Here is a 14,975-nt window from a genome sequence, read left to right as displayed (position 1 = left end):
GGCAGTGATCAGCTAAGGAGAAACAGAGCCGGTTACAATGCAGTGATTAACTGGCTGACAGATCTATTATTCATGGCAGGTATGTAAGCAGTCAGGGCAGCAATGTTGGTGGCCTCTCCTCATCAAGTTCAGACTGGATGTCTGGAACCAGGCAAGACACAACAACAATAAAACCTAGCGCCAGCTAAGGGAAGATTCAGCACAATTCATCTCCAATTTTAAATAGTACTAGAAATCTTCATTGAAGAAGGTTTTTCCTTGGGATTGGCAATATACTGTATTTATAGGATGTAGACCAACCCTCCCCTCTGATTTATCTTACTGCACTTAGCAACATGCCTAAAACACCTACCCAGAAATTTCCAGTATATTACAGAAAAAAAGGAATTTTTAGCATTAGCTGGCAAAAATTTCTGTTGATAGGTATGACCATCATGTCGTTACATGAACAGATGGTCAAAATGAGTCCATTTCACTGACAGTATATTGTGTGGGTCTTTTTATCTCTGAACAACCAAACCAAACAAAAGCATAGCACGGAAGAGGTCCTTGTGCCTTCTCTGATTTGCTTGGTAGCTTTATCTTTGAAATATGAAAATAAAACTGACATGGACTATAATCCTCCACAGTACCATTTCTCCATAATATTTGTCTATTTAAGTATTCACATTCAAAAATCATCCAGATATTTGTGAAGATGGAAAAACAAATCAGATATTTTTAACTTTCAATACCATGATCGCCAGTAAAAGGAGAAAATATAAAGTAGCCATATTTCTTATTCTTTAATTTTATCTAACCAACTGTTTACCAACTGTTTATTGGTAAATTACAACTCTTTTTTGGTATTCAGGTATTTTAATGAAAGATAAGGGAAAATGTATTTTAAAAAAGCAAATGTCCATAAAAAAATCTATTTTCATTTGAAAGGCTGTGCTCTATATATAATTTTTACTTAATAATGTTAAAGTATAACAAATGAATATTCATAACCAAATAAATTAATAGTCTAGCAGGTAACCAATCACTAGTTACTGCATTTTGCTTCATGAGATACACACACACTACTATTTGGATGCTTATTATGATAGCTTCATCAATATAAAAAACTCAAAATATAATTTACTTTGATTTTTTGAAGTAAAAATAAATAATACTATGAGGCAAAAGAAAGAGAAAAAATAAGAATATATGTATATCTATAACAGCTAGTAGTCAAAACAACAGCTTAAAATTACGCTAAAATGCATCTATACATGTGGCTGTGAAAATTTAAGTGCAAGGAATATTCTGGTTACCCACCTCCAGAAGGAGCTGATGAAGTATGAAGTTTAAGAATACATCTTTAGTACTTCTGTACCTTAAAATATTGCCGAGTATTAATTTTTCATCAAGTTGTCATTTTCTCTGACATTTGGTTTTATTAATCAAGGCATTTATCATTAATTTGTAGAAAATATCATAATTAAGCCAAATAAAATAAAATCCTTAAAAGGTTAAAATTAGAAAGCAGGTGAATGAGAACTTTGACATTACCCTGTTGACATACAGAAGCTTTTTGAAAGTATGGGAATCAAGTTTATGAAGTGAGTTTGGTGCCTCAATCTTGGGCCTGGCTGTTTTTTTTTTTTTTTTAATGTTATAAAGATTTGATTTAAAGCTCCCTGACAGTTTTGACATTCAGGTGAAAGTACTGCTGCTGCATTTGGAACAATTTGCATATCCCACTGCTAAATGGAATGTTTGAGGTGTGCACTGGTGTAAAGAAATTAAAAACAAGCTATCACACATGCTTAAGTGTATGTGTTCACAAAATGATGGTTGGATCACACCACCCCTATCCCCCCCAATGTAATCTGTGATTTACTCCTCTGTAATAAATTACCCTACCATGTTATTCTTGCTGGAAGATCTAACCATGCGTGTAAGAAGCAAAGTAATTACAGCCCCCTCTTGTATCAGAAACTTTCTTCAAACCCTACGAGCTCTTTATACACAAGGCAGCAACACATCTATTGTAAACTTCTTGCCTGAAATTCTGGATTTCTGACTATGAGTAGCCACTAAATCTTGTCTACATGGTTTTGCTATCTCCTCAAAAATGTATTTTTATTTCTTATAGTTAGTTGTAAAGCTCTTCCTAAAAAGGGATAGGTACTGACTCTTTTACTTTGAGCCAACATGTCTATTTAGGAAAAGGGCAGGGCATAAGATCAGAAGAGTTCCAAACTGCTTCAAAAATCAGGGGAGGGACCATAGTACATTCCCAAATAGAAGGCTGAAGGGATATAAGCAATATCTACTTAGGCTGATATATTCTGAGAAAACAAAAGCTTTTCTTTTTTGACTCATAATGTTAGATTATTTTTAGGTATACATAGAAATGTTTATTTAATGTGTTAAAGGGAAATAAAGAAAAGACCTGAAGGAGTAAGCTGAAGGTCATTAATACTACGAAACTTTTCAGGAAGATGAAAACCTATCGAACAAAATATTGGACATTACCTTTAGCCTTCAGAGCCTCAAAGGGAAGTTCTTAATACTTCTTTTTGTGTGACTGTAAAAGAGAAACACTTAAAATTAGGAATCAAATTTCCATAATATCTTTATGATTAGTCAGGAGACATAGGTAGTTGAATTTGTATATTTCAACTAATATCTATAGTTTTAAAAAGATAAATAAAGGCTAACATTAATTTGTCTATGTGCAGAACAAGTACTTGGTAAAATATAGCATGAGTTTACAATGGAAACCACTGTACAGGGTTTAGTTGGAGAACAGAATATTTATTATAGCATTATTAGAAGCTTTATTAATTGATACAAATGTTTTTACATTTATATTTTAAAATTAAAACACTAATATCAAATAGTCTGTATCCCATTTATTTGTTTATTCTTAGTTACCAGAGGTCTAGCAAAAATCTACCACATATAATACACTGGTAAGCTGGTTTTAGAAAAGGTAGAGGAACCAGAGATCAAATTGCCAACATCCGCTGGATCATGGAAAAAGCAAGAGAGTTCCAGAAAAACATCTATTTCTGCTTTATTGACTATGCCAAAGCCTTTGACTGTGTGGATCACAATAAACTGTGGAAAATTCTGAAAGAGATGGGAATACCAGACCACCTGACCTGCCTCTTGAGAAACCTGTATGCAGGTCAGGAAGCAACAGTTAGAACTGGACATGCAACAACAGACTGGTTCGAAATAGGAAAAGGAGTACATCAAGGCTATATATTGTCACCCTGCTTATTTAACTTCTGTGCAGAGTACATCATGAGAAACGCTGGGCTGGATGAAGCATAAACTGGAATCAAGATTGCTGGGAGAAATATCAATAACCTCAGATATGCAGATGACACCACTGATATGGCAGAAAGTGAAGAGGAACTAAATAGCCTCTTGATGAAAGTGAAAGAGGAGAGGGAAAAGGTTGGCTTAAAGCTCACCATTCAGAAAATGAAGATCATGGCATCTAGTCCCATCACTTCATGGGAAATAGATGGGGAAACAGTGGAAACAGTGGCAGACTTTATTTTGGGGGCTCCAAAATCACTGCAGATGGTGTTTGCAGCCATGAAATTAAAAGACTCTTACTCCTTGGAAGAAAAGTTATGACCAACCTATATAGCATATTGAAAAGCATAGACATTACTTTGTCAACAAAGGTCTGTCTAGTCGAGGCTATGGTTTTTCCAGTGGTCATGTAGGGATGTGAGAGTTGGACTGTGAAGAAAGCTGAGCACCGAACAATTGATGCTTTTGAACTGTGGTGTTGGAGAAGACTCTTGAGAGTCCCTAGGACTGCAAGGAGATCCAACCAGTCCATTCTAAAGGAGATCAGCCCTGGGTGTTCTTTGGAAGAAATGATGCTAAAGCTGAAACTCCAGTACTCTGGCCACCTCATGTGAAGAGTTGACTCATTGGAAAAGACTCTGATGCTGGGAGGGACTGGGGGCAGGAGGAAAGGGGATGACAAAGGATGAAATGGCTGGATGGCATCACGGACTCAATGGACGTGAGTTTGAGTGAACTCCGGGAGTTGGTGATGGACAGGGAGGCCTGGCGTGCTGCGATTCATGGGGTCGCAAAGAGTCTGACATGACTTAGCGACTGAACTGAACTGAAGCACTGGTAAGTTAGGATGTATACAAGATAAGATACAGGCCCTATCCAAAAAATATGATTGCAGTGGGAAAGATTTTCATAAAGTGCATAATCTAAAGAGAATAAAAAGTAAATGGGTGGAAAGAAATAGGGAGTAGAAGGTAATACATTCAGTACCTAATGCACTGATATTAGAATGTGGCTTTATCTTCCCAGTCTCAGCAAGCAAGGTTCTAGGAGGGCCCTACAGAGATATGAGCTTTGCAAGTGGCACACTGGTAAAGAATCTATCCACCTGCTAATGCAGGAGACACAAGAGATGCAGGTTCGATCCCTGGGTCGGGAAAATCCCCTGGAATAGGAAGTGGTAACCCGCTCCAGTATTCTTGCCTGGGATATTCCATGGACAGAGGAGCCTGGTGGGTGACAGTCCATGGGGTTGCATAGAATTGGGCACAACTGAGGCGCATGCACACACACACACAGAGGCAGGGAGGTTAGCCAAATAGATCAGTTATTTTCCAACCAAATGCCTTTGATAGTATAGAATCCAAACTCGGACTAGGAGCAGTAAAGCAGCCGGATGCTGAGGTGATTTTAACGCCAATTTGGTGAGCTAAAATATAAAAAGACTTAATTAGAAACAACTCCCCTATTAAATACTGAGTTTGATATTGTATGTCCTTGAAAAGTAATCTCTCTAAATTTGTTATGAAATCACACTGAGAACCTTGATGTCATATTTGCTAATAATCTTCACAGACCTTCAGCCATTCAAAGTCTCAAAAGCAGTCTTACTAATGGAAAAACATACATAAACATAAGCAAATCCTGTAAACCAGTACATCTACAGTAAAATTTTTATTAAAGTGAAGACAGTCTAAGGTTTTCAACTAACTAGATCTTTAAGATGCAGAAACAAAAGGGAAACAAAGAACCAAACAGCAATCCACACCAGCAATCCTGAGCTTATGATGTACTAACACATAAAAAAAGGATCCAGAAAAGGAAGGTTATAGTTCTGCCATAGTAGGGTACCTGAGTAATACCACACTTATTCTGTAACACTGATCTTTAGAAGAGGCCCTAAAAATTTGAATCTGCTAGGAGGAGTGAGATAATACCCATTAAGCATGGATAAGCAGAGGATAACTTGGAATGGAAAAGAAAAAAAATACTGAGCTTATGGGGATGAAGTAGGGATGGATACTTCAGAGAAAATTAATTTAGCCATTACATATTATGTTATAAAAGCGATTTTTATTTATTTTTTGTCTGTCTTCCCTACTAGAATGGAAGATCCATGAGGTCAGGCCCTGTCTCTTTTACTATATCTCCATGTACATGAATAGTGTCTGCCACATAGTATGAGATCAATGAATATTTATTGAAGCAAAGAATCAACAGCCTGACCAACCTATGAATGAGGCACTAAGTCTACATCTATTTACAGATGAAACAATTTAAGCTTAAAGAAGTTAAGTGTTAGTTAAACTTTAAGCTTTTACAATTATCAACTACTGCAACTCATTTTTCATAGTCTTCTACTCAAAATTCATTCTAGCAGGGGAATCAGACAATTAGCAAATAAACTGTAAACTAATAATGTCCTATAATTCACACTACAAGGACAGACAAAGCAAGGTAATAGCACTGACAGTTCCATGGACTGATATTTTAGATAGTTCTGGACAGAAAAGCTGCTCAGAGAAGGCAACAATAATAAAATTGCTGAGTGAAGGAAGGGAAAATGTCTAAAAATATCTAGAGGTTATGTGGGCTATCACAAGGATTAAAGGAGATACACATTACCTTTCTTAGTATGAAGTGAAGTGAAGTGAAGTCGCTCAGTCGTGTCCAACTCTTTGCGATCCCATGGACTGTAGCCTATCAGGCTCCTCCGTCCATGGGATTTTCCAGGCAAGAGTGCTAGAGTGGATTGCCACGTCCTTCTCCAGGGGACTTTCCCGACCCAGGAATCGAACCCGGGTCTCCCGGATTGTGGGCAGACGCTTTACCATGGGAGCCATCAGGGAAGCCCTTTTCTTAGTATAATGGCTTGCAAACAGTACTCTCAATAACTATTATTTTATTATGTTGCTATTATTTTTATAAATGGTGAACTGCCCAATAAGATTATAAGTTTGTCAAAGACATCCATTTTTCTTTCCCTACAGCTCCTTAAATAGTGCCCAGCAAGAATTCTCAATAAACATTTATAGAACTGCAAATAGGAAGACACAAGTATCAATTCACTAATTAGAAAAACAGACCATATGAATTCAAGAAAGTTACCATATTTCATAGGCATAAATCAATCCAATTCTGTTAATGTCACTTAATAATCATTTATGGATTAAAAAGAAAGAAAAAAAGGGAAATATATAAAATGGATATAGCCAATAATCATAGATTAAAAACAAAGTAATAAATAATCAGAAAAAAATGACGGCACTGATACTAGGTCACTATCTTGACCATTCACAAGCTCTGTCTGCCTCCATCAGGTTAATACACATTTCTAGAGCAAGAACCCTTCTGCAGCAAAGTAGTAGGGAACATGGTTAACTTTTACCACAGAATGAAATATACGTGACAGTGTGACAACTGTCATTGGTAGAGACAGATGTGTAGAACAAATCATAGGGACTTAGTATGGGGTAAACATTACAAGTTGCATTTCCACAGTGCTGAGATGGTTGAGTAATTAAAAGACAAACAAATTTTATTCCCTACCTTTTGCCATGTACCAAAATAAAAATCAGAAATATATATTAATATAATAAGTAAAATAATCGAACAGCTTTAATAAAATGTAGGTATATAATTTTCTAAACTTGAAGGTAAGAAGGCCTTTTGAAACACACAGATAATAGTATATAACATAAACACAAAGATTTCTTAAGTTGATTAATTGAAACAAAATTTTTTTATAAATCCAAAAATATCCTGAACATAATTAAGATGCCCACAACAAATAAAGATAAATATTTTTAATATATATGATATTCATAGGGTAAATAGTCTTTAGGAGGAAAGAAAACAAATATCTCATTTTTTAAAATGAATAGGCAATTAACAACAGAAGAGCATAAGGTATATATGAAACAATATTGATCTGTAATTGTAATGAAAGAAATGCAAATTAAAATAACCTAAATATTCCATAATAGTGAACTGGTTAAATAAATTATATGTGATATAATAATAACCTTCCATTAAATATGCTGCTGCTGCTGCTCCTAAGTCGCTTCAGTCGTGTCCGACTCTGTGCGACCCCATAGATGGCAGCCCACCAGGCTCCCCCGTCCCTGGGATTCTCCAGGCAAGAACACTGGAGTGGGTTGCCATTTCCTTCTCCAATGCATGAAAGTGAAAAGTGAAAGTGAAGCCGCTCAGTCGTGTCGACTCAGTGACCCCACACTGCTACCAGGCTCCTCCGTCCATGGGATTTTCCAGGCAAGAGTACTGGAGTGGGTTGCCATTGCCTTCTCCGCAAGTAAAAATTTACAGTACACCATTAAGCTTAAAATGCAGATTGTAAAATGGTCATGATATTAAAATAGCAATTTTTAACAATTTGTATATATATAATATACATAGGCTATGCAAATTTTTGGTCATATGCATATATAAATGTTGATCTGTATGTATGTGTGAGTGCACATGTATTAGAAAAAGCATATGTGTTACAAAAAGCACGTAAACACTTTTACATGGGCTTCCCAGCAGGAGATGTGGTTCATCCCTGGGTCTAGAAGACACCTTGGAGAAGGAAATGGCAAACCACTCTATTACTTTTGCCTGGAAATCCTGTGGACAGACAGGCCTAGTGGGCTGCAGTCCATGCAGTAAACGGCAAAAGAGTTGGACTTGATTCAGCAAGTAAACAAAAACACCAAAGCACCTATATACTAAATTATTCCTAGGACTTATCTCAGATATTAAGATATAATAAGTGCTTATCTCAGATATTAAGATATAATAGATATTTGTTTTTACAATTTCCTACCAAATATTGTTGTTGTTGCTGTTTGGTCACTAAGTCACGTCTGACTCTTTTGCAACCCCACGGACTGTAGCCTGCAAGGCTCCTCAGTCCATGGGATTTCCCAGGTAAGAAGACGTGAGTGGGTTGCCATTTCCTTTCTCTAGGGATCTTCCTCACCCAGGGATCAAACCCATGTCTCTTGCATTGCAGGCAGATTCCTTACTGCTGGGTCACCAGGGAAAACTGTACCAAACAGTCTACAATACATAAAAATTACTTTTCATAAAAACAAAAGCAGTAAAAAAAAAAAAAAAAAAAAAAAACAGTCTACAGTGCAGAAAAAAATTAGGTAATATATCATTAAATTTGCTGAATGTTAAGAAAGCCACATGGAAATGTCTATCTGTCCTATTTTGGGGGAAGGCCACCTCCATTAACTGTATACATTTTTTTAAAAAAGTAAATAAAGTAGATGGAGTGATGGAAGGGAAAAAAGAGAACAACAAAGCAAGAAAGGAAAGTAAAAGGAAATAAAAATAATATTTCTTAAAAAAAAATCACTCATAATGGTACCTATTAGATTCCTAGAAGCCACATTTTAAACGTTCACATCTTTGATCAAATTTTCAAAGAAAGGCACATCCTGGAATGTAGAAAATGTAAGAATTTTGACATTATATTGATATACTAAGCATATTATTATAAAAGAAAACAGATAAAACATGTATTAATTTTAGCAATAGGAACACTACAGAGAGACAAACAAAATTTGCCATGAGAACAAATGAAGCAGTTTTGGAGGTAGGAGTAGTGTAATTTTGAATAAGTAAAAATTCAAACTAAGTAAATGACACGTTGGGACAAAATGAATAGAAACTGTTAAAGACTATTCACTATCAGTAATTACAGAAAACAAGTATTCATCATTAAATAAAAAAAGAAGTACAAATTTTGGTTGTATCTGATCAAAGACCCCAAATGAAAACCAATTTACAATACTTAAATAACATCAGAAAGAAAGAACCTATACATACATGGTCAAGAGGATAAGATATATTCTAAGACTAGAAAACACTAATTTAGTTCCAGTTAATTCATAATGGTGCTTCTGAAGGTAGAAGTATTCAATCTGGCTTTGGGTATTATCAGAGTTTTTAAAACACCAAAAAAATCTGATAAGTCCTATGGTAGGCTTCTCCAAGAATCCATAAAAATGACCTGGCTAAATCCTACACTAAAGCCATCTAAAATCAAATTCCAATGAGCTTGAGCTCTAGGGCAAGAACAAAAGGTCATTCACTTAACCCAATTATTCCTTCTGTTAGATATTTCAGTTTCCCTTCCAAATAGAGGGGAGAAGTTCAGAAAGATTATGCACTAAATACTGCTTTTAACCCTAAAATCCAATCAATTCCTTTTTCCCCTCACTTGTCTCTTTAAAAGTAACCCAAGCCATTTCCTTTATTATGGATAGCTTCACTCTGTTTATTTTTATTTCCCAATAGCAGAATGCCTTAAATAAATTCTTAAAACCAACACACCAACAAATAAATAAATTAAAACTCCATGACTATAAAAAGTACATAGTCTAACCTGCTTAATTATTAACAGGTAAACAGAATGCATTTCTGAATTATTTACTTAATCTCCTTCAATTAAAAACTTTAAAGTTTTTGAGCTTGGAATGTGTACCTTTTCCAGGGATTCATAAAATAATTATTTTAAAATATTCTATCAAGCCATTTTAATAAAAGCAATTAAAAACACCTAGGTAAATGTGAATTTAAATATTTGCATAAGTACCTAAGAAATACAACACATTCTGAATATTTCAGAGTCTAGTAAAATTCCCTTTCTTCCCACTTCCCATTGTCCTGTTTCAGATACTTTATTCCACAGTATGTTTGGACAGAATGAGTAGAAATATTCTGTACTAAATTATATTAATGAGATTGATATAATAATGGTTTGAAGCAAGCATTCATATAATGCTTTACTTCTAAGTATAAGAAATATATAATTACGAAACTACTGCAAGTATTAATAATTCTGAAACTAGGATAAGAAAAAAGAATGAACAATAGACAAAAATCACCATTTTCTCAGGACAAAATACATACTCAGCTGATATACTGAAGAATGACTGTTGCCTGACACAAGTAAACTTTGATTACCTGGAATTCTGGTTAATTAAAATTTCTGACTAGCTAAAAGTTCACCAGAGAGAATAAAATTTTCATTTTGATCCTTTTAAACTAAAAATCTAAAATATACTATAAGGTTTTGGTGCCTCCGTAAATAGGGTATCACACTTTTATCTTCACTGAAGACAAAAAATTTATATTATTTCAGAGGATGGTTGTTACTCTTTGGGGGATCATAAGTCCCTCTGAGATGATGGTAAAACCAAGAATCTCTTTCTCTCGAAAAGTGTATATGTTCACAGAATTTTGAATAAAATTTCTAGGAGTCCACAAACCCACATAAAGACCACTTGTCTTCAAATTTTACAGAATTCTAAAGAGTTAGACATAGGAGATTGTACTGACTACAAAGTGACCTCAAGACACAAGGATCTTTAGTGTTGCTTTTTGTAAACACCCCTAATGGTGAACTATTAACTTATGAGCTATCTCCTTTTTTTTTTTTTTTTAAAGAGAGGAGTATAAGAACAATTCTGCTTAATTTAATCTAAGGTTAAATAATGTCTCAGTTTAGGACAATTGGACTTCCCCGGTGGCTCAGACGGTAAAGCGTCTATCCACAATGCGGGAGACCCGGGTTCAATCCCTGGGTTGGGAAGATCCCCTGGAGAAGGAAATGGCAATCCACTCCAGTACTATTGCCTGGAAAATCCCATGGACAGAGGAGCCTGGTAAGCTACAGTCCCTGGGGTCACAAAGAGTCGATACGACTGAGCAACTTCACTTTAGGACAATTGCTTTGAGCTTTAAAACTAGTGCTGTTTTCAAATCATTCCACCTTCTTGAAAGGGCAAAACATTTTTTATACTTTAGTAATTCTTAGAGAAGATGGGGTCAAAGAGAAACCTACTTTTTATTCTAAAGATTATCAGATAATAGCAAACACGCAGTTCAGTTGCTCAGTTGTGTCCAACTCTGCGAACCCATGGACTGCAGCACGCCAGGCTTCCATGTCCAGCACCAACTACTGGAGCTTACTCAAATTGATGTCCATCCAGTCAGTGATGCCATCCAACCATCTCATTCTCTGTCGTCCCCTTGTCCTCCTGCCTTCAATCTTTCCCAGCATCTGGGTCTTTTCAAATGAGTCAGTTCTTCATGCCAGGTGGCCAAAGTATTGGAGTTTCAGCTTCAGCATCAGTCCTTCAAATGAATATTCAGGATTGATTTCCTTTAGGATGTACTGGTTGGATCTCCTTGCAGTCCAAGGGACTCTCAACAGTCTTCTGCAACACCACCGTTTAAAAGCATCAATTCTTTGGCACTCCGCTTTCTTTATAGTCCAACTGTCATATCCATATATGACTACTGGAAAAAACATAACTTTGGCTAGATGTACCTTTGTTGGCAAAGTAATGTCTCTGCTTTTTAATATGCTGTCTAGGTTGGTAACAGCTTTTTTTCCAAGGAACAAGTGTCTTTTAATTTCATGACTGCAGTCAAAATCTGCAGTGATTTTGGAGCCCAAGAAAATAGTCTGTCACTGTTTCCATTGTTTCCTCATCTATTTGCCATGAAGTGATGGGACCGGATACCATGATCTTAGTTTTCTGAATGTTGAGCTTTAAGCCAAATTTTTCACTTTCTTCTTTCTCTTTCATCAAGAGGCTCTTTAGCTCTTCTTCACTTTCTGCCATAAGGGTGGTGTCATCTGCATATCTGAGGTTATTGATATTTCTCCCAGCAGTCTTGATTCCAGCTTGTGCTTCATCTAGCCCAGCATTTCATGATGTACTCTGCATATAAGTTAAATAAGCAGGGTGACAATATATAGCCTTGACATACTGCTTTCCTGACTTGGAACCAGTCTGTTGTTCCATGTCCTGTTCTAACTGTTGCTTCCTGACCTGCATACAGGTTTCTCAAGAGGCACGTCAGGTGGTCTGGTATTCCCATCTCTTTCAGAATTTTCCACAGTTTATTGTGATCCACACAGTCAAAGGCTTTGGTGTAGTCAATAAAGCAGAAGTAGAGGTTTTTCTGGAACTCCTGCTTTTTTGATGATCCAGTGGATGTTCGCAATTTGATCTCTAGTTCCTCTGCCTTTTCTAAATCCAGCTTGAACATCTGGAAGTTCACGGTTTACGTACTGTTGAAGCCTGGCTTGGAGAATTCTGAGCATTACTTTACTAATGTGTGAGATGAGTGCAATTGTGCAGTAATTAGAGCATTATTTGGCATTGCCTTTCTTTGGGGTTGGAAAGAAAACTGACCTTTTCCAGTCCTGTGGCCACTGCTGAGTTTTCCAGATTTGCTGGCATATTGAGTGTAGCACATTCACAGGATCATCTTTCAGGATTTGAAATAGCTTAACTGGAATTCCATCACCTCCAATAGCTGTGTTCCTAGTGAGCTTCCTAAGGCCCACTTGACTTAGCAATACAGGATGTCTGGCTCTAGGTGTGATCACACCGTCATAGTTATCTGGGTCATGATCTTTTTTGTATAGTTCTTTGTGTATTCTTGCCACCTCTTAATTTCTTCTGTTTCAGTTAGGTCCATACCATTTCTGTCCTTTTATTGTGCCCATGTTTGCATGAAATGTTCCCTTGGTCTCTCTAATTTAGTGCAAACACATAAGCATTTCCTATACTCAGGTTTTGTTGTAAGCACTTTTCTGCATATTTACTTAATGTAAAAAAAAAAAAAAAACACACCTCTAGGAGGTGGCTACCTCAATATCAGATATAACTCTATTTTATTGATGTGTAATCTGAAACACAAAGAGATTAAGACATTTGACAAAGATCATCTCTACTGAGTGGCCAAACTAGGATTCTCACACATTCAATATTTCTGCAGAGTCTGTACTCCTACAAATCATACTACATTTCCAGGTTTCAATTCTTCATGAGCTTAAAGGTTATTTTGTGTGGTTTTATATTTAGCACAAGTCCATCTTTTCACTACCATACAAGAAACATTCACAGTGTTGTGCCCAGAAATAGTCATTTTGGAAATTGTTTGTAAGTTGCTGACAAAACTGATACCACTTTTGCGACAGTTATACACCCTTGTAAATTTCCCAGAGTCAACTACCTAGAGGAAAAATAGGACACCATTACCTCAGTAAATGCAGAACCCTACAGCAAAAGCTGATCCCTCATTTCCTTTTTGGAAATAGCTCTGATGAGATACCAAATTGAATGATTATGCATAGTGAGGGCCAACCAAGGCAATAAGAGAAGTGGGTTATATTATCATAACAACAGTTCCCAAAGGGAAGACTGTCTGTTGTTCCTAAATTGTCTGAAGAGAGGAACAAACCAAATTATATGATTTTTACTTTCTAGCCTGAAAATAGTTTCTATGAAATAGGAATATTAAAGTAAAATGCATATTTAGTAAGGGCATTCAAGTTTCTGTCCGTGGTCATACCTGCCACAACATGAAAATTGTCTTGGCATATCTTTCTCACTGACAGATTGAGTGTTCCCAGAGATAGCAGCCACTTTGTCTCTCAGGATTTGCTTTTGATGTATCAACCTTCACATTTTCAGTAGTTCCATTAAAAGCTAAGGCTGATAACTAATGAAAGAAAGAGAGGAAGGAAGGAAAGAAGGAAGAAAAAAGAAAAGAAAGAAGAAAATCCCATCCTTACAGTTTGCACAGGAATGTTTTCCATTATATACTTGTTCCATTTAATTTTTATTGAACTATTCCCTACATATAAATACAATCAAGCTGGTACCAGTGAGAGACAAATATAAAAGGATACAATAAGGCCTTTCAGAGTTCTGAAAAATGGTTAAAGATCAGATAGCTAGGAAAGAAAGTATAGCATAAGGCAAATAAAAATACAGATGCAAGACTACATAACAAGAAAGAACCTTGGTAACTGAGACAGCTTTTCTTTATTGGACCCAGGGACTTTTGTGAAGTAATTGACTGCAATGTAGCCAAACCATGCTAAGAATGAGAACCTGGTTAAAACAGAAAGTATTCCTGGAATAAAATGTCATCCTTGGTTCCTTTCTCTTTAAAATATCCTACATATCATAATAAAACAAATATTTGGAAATCATCCAGTTATGATCTTATTCCCTATAATGATTCCTAACCACTTAAAATACCAATTCCTTTGTTCTTGGTTTTCAGAATCCTCCATAATCTGGTTCCATTATGCATCCTCTTTTCCAAATATTAAAGAAATCATACCCTCTAACCTTATCAAATAAGAATTCAAAACAATATACATTTATTCAGCAAATGTTTATGTGAGCCTACAATGTGTCTAGGAGTTTTCATGTAACTGAAATCTACACAGTCTTAGAGCCAAAGAACCAAGTTGTAACCTCCAGTTTTTCCAAAATGCTATGTGAATTTTTTGCCCTTCCCACTCTGCTCTTATTCCTATCCAGATACCTACACATGATCTTCTGTTGGATTCAACCATATTGATTCAAATAAAATGAACTTAATTACTATATTTTAGCTCAAAAAAATGACGTATCTGTTTAGAAAGTACTGATTCTTTGGGTACCCAAGAAACAGAAGACTACCCTGTTCTACTAACACCCTTCCAAAGACACAAAACATGGTGGGTCTTAACACAACACACACACACACAAACTCTGTCACTAGCGTCGTCCAGATACACCGATCTTCTTTCTATTACTTTGTGAGGTCACAACTGTTTGGGACTTTTAAACTTGTTCTTCTAAAAG

General features: G+C 36.0%; 1 protein-coding gene across 18 annotated transcripts in view; it reads right to left on the bottom strand.

The window, feature by feature from the left end:
• Window positions 1-14,975, bottom strand: part of ZBTB20 (zinc finger and BTB domain containing 20) — an 838,376-nt gene that overhangs the window by 659,373 nt on the left and 164,028 nt on the right. For all 18 annotated transcript variants that reach the window (XM_040224195.1, XM_040224181.1, XM_040224152.1 and 15 more), the window contains one exon: window positions 2,506-2,557. The gene's annotated coding sequence lies outside the window, so the exon portion shown is untranslated. The remainder of the gene's footprint in view (window positions 1-2,505; window positions 2,558-14,975) is intronic.

This window comes from Oryx dammah, unplaced genomic scaffold (assembly GCF_014754425.2).
Source record: "Oryx dammah isolate SB20612 unplaced genomic scaffold, SCBI_Odam_1.1 HiC_scaffold_2, whole genome shotgun sequence".
NCBI classification, from domain to species: domain Eukaryota; kingdom Metazoa; phylum Chordata; class Mammalia; order Artiodactyla; family Bovidae; genus Oryx; species Oryx dammah.
Note: the sequence above shows the minus strand (reverse complement) of the source record. Positions and strands in the feature narration are given on the sequence as shown.